The sequence below is a fragment of the Schistocerca americana genome, chromosome 6 (genome assembly GCF_021461395.2).
Source record: "Schistocerca americana isolate TAMUIC-IGC-003095 chromosome 6, iqSchAmer2.1, whole genome shotgun sequence".
Lineage (NCBI taxonomy): Eukaryota > Metazoa > Arthropoda > Insecta > Orthoptera > Acrididae > Schistocerca > Schistocerca americana.
Genome location: NC_060124.1, coordinates 288,374,580 through 288,377,079, shown reverse-complemented (window position 1 = coordinate 288,377,079; position 2,500 = coordinate 288,374,580). Strand labels below are relative to the sequence as shown.

General features: G+C 62.3%; 1 pseudogene; it reads left to right on the top strand.

Annotated features, from left to right (window-relative positions):
• The window catches only part of LOC124621109, a 7,308-nt pseudogene that overhangs the window by 1,167 nt on the left and 3,641 nt on the right, over positions 1-2,500 (top strand).

The window sequence follows — 2,500 nt, the reverse complement described above, 5'->3', positions numbered from 1 at the left end:
AGTCAGGGGAAACCCTGATGGAGGTCCGTAGCGATTCTGACGTGCAAATCGATCGTCGGAGCTGGGTATAGGGGCGAAAGACTAATCGAACCATCTAGTAGCTGGTTCCCTCCGAAGTTTCCCTCAGGATAGCTGGTGCTCGTACGAGTCTCATCCGGTAAAGCGAATGATTAGAGGCCTTGGGGCCGAAACGACCTCAACCTATTCTCAAACTTTAAATGGGTGAGATCTCCGGCTTGCTTGATATGCTGAAGCCGCGAGCAAACGACTCGGATCGGAGTGCCAAGTGGGCCACTTTTGGTAAGCAGAACTGGCGCTGTGGGATGAACCAAACGCCGAGTTAAGGCGCCCGAATCGACGCTCATGGGAAACCATGAAAGGCGTTGGTTGCTTAAGACAGCAGGACGGTGGCCATGGAAGTCGGAATCCGCTAAGGAGTGTGTAACAACTCACCTGCCGAAGCAACTAGCCCTGAAAATGGATGGCGCTGAAGCGTCGTGCCTATACTCGGCCGTCAGTCTGGCAGTCATGGCCGGTCCTTGCGGCCGGCCGCGAAGCCCTGACGAGTAGGAGGGTCGCGGCGGTGGGCGCAGAAGGGTCTGGGCGTGAGCCTGCCTGGAGCCGCCGTCGGTGCAGATCTTGGTGGTAGTAGCAAATACTCCAGCGAGGCCCTGGAGGGCTGACGCGGAGAAGGGTTTCGTGTGAACAGCCGTTGCACACGAGTCAGTCGATCCTAAGCCCTAGGAGAAATCCGATGTTGATGGGGGCCGTCATAGCATGATGCACTTTGTGCTGGCCCCCGTTGGGCGAAAGGGAATCCGGTTCCTATTCCGGAACCCGGCAGCGGAACCGATACAAGTCGGGCCCCTCTTTTAGAGATGCTCGTCGGGGTAACCCAAAAGGACCCGGAGACGCCGTCGGGAGATCGGGGAAGAGTTTTCTTTTCTGCATGAGCGTTCGAGTTCCCTGGAATCCTCTAGCAGGGAGATAGGGTTTGGAACGCGAAGAGCACCGCAGTTGCGGCGGTGTCCCGATCTTCCCCTCGGACCTTGAAAATCCGGGAGAGGGCCACGTGGAGGTGTCGCGCCGGTTCGTACCCATATCCGCAGCAGGTCTCCAAGGTGAAGAGTCTCTAGTCGATAGAATAATGTAGGTAAGGGAAGTCGGCAAATTGGATCCGTAACTTCGGGATAAGGATTGGCTCTGAGGATCGGGGCGTGTCGGGCTTGGTCGGGAAGTGGGTCAGCGCTAACGTGCCGGGCCTGGGCGAGGTGAGTGCCGTAGGGGTGCCGGTAAGTGCGGGCGTTTAGCGCGGGCGTGGTCTGCTCTCGCCGTTGGTTGGCCTCGTGCTGGCCGGCGGTGCAGGATGCGCGCGCCTGCGCGGCGTTCGCGCCCCGGTGCTTCAACCTGCGTGCAGGATCCGAGCTCGGTCCCGTGCCTTGGCCTCCCACGGATCTTCCTTGCTGCGAGGCCGCGTCCGCCTTAGCGTGCTCCTCCGGGGGCGCGCGGGTGCGCGGATTCTCTTCGGCCGCCATTCAACGATCAACTCAGAACTGGCACGGACTGGGGGAATCCGACTGTCTAATTAAAACAAAGCATTGCGATGGCCCTAGCGGGTGTTGACGCAATGTGATTTCTGCCCAGTGCTCTGAATGTCAACGTGAAGAAATTCAAGCAAGCTTGGGTAAACGGCGGGAGTAACTATGACTTGCCGACGGCGGCAAGCTGCCCACAAGCAGCTTGTCCGCCAATTCATGGAGGCGCTTGAGATCGGTCGGGGGGAAGAGCCGGCGTCCCGCCGGGGAGCAGCGAGCCCGCTGCCTGACGCGGGCGAGGCCGCTGCGCCGCCCGTCGACGCAGCCGAGGACTTCGCGGCCGACACCACCGGGCCGCCGCCGGAGGGGCCGACTGACGCCGCCATCTGGGAGCATCTGGCGGGGCTACCCGCTTCCGCCCAGCGTTTCTCTGCCCTGGATCGTGTCATAGGTCTGGGGCGGGGCACGCCGCCCGATGTCATCCTGGGCATGCTCCCGGATGCCCTTGCGTCGGTCGGGTCCAGAGGGGAGAGATCGATCACCAGGACACAGCGGCCGCGCCAACCATCGAAGCGGCCGCCTGCCGCGCCGCCGACGCAGAAGCGCAAGCGGCGCCGCTGGGAGTACGCCAGAACGCAGGATGCCTTCCGACGGTCGCGTGCACGTTGCGTGCGCGGCCTCTTGGATGGCACCCTGCTCCAGCCGCCACCTGCCATCCCTGGTCTGCTGGACTTCTGGGCGGACCTCTTCACCAAGAAGCCCATCTCCACCGCGGGCTTCATTCGTGACCGCCTCCTCCCGCACTCAGAGCCTGTCGCTCTCGAGTGCATATGGGGGCCGGTCACACATGAGGAGGTCGCCGCCGCGTTGCCGCCCAGGGGATCAGCAGCCGGGCCGGACGGCCTTACCCCAGCGGAGTTGCGGCGCCTGCCGCACGAAGTCCTGGTGAAAGTGATGAATCTCTT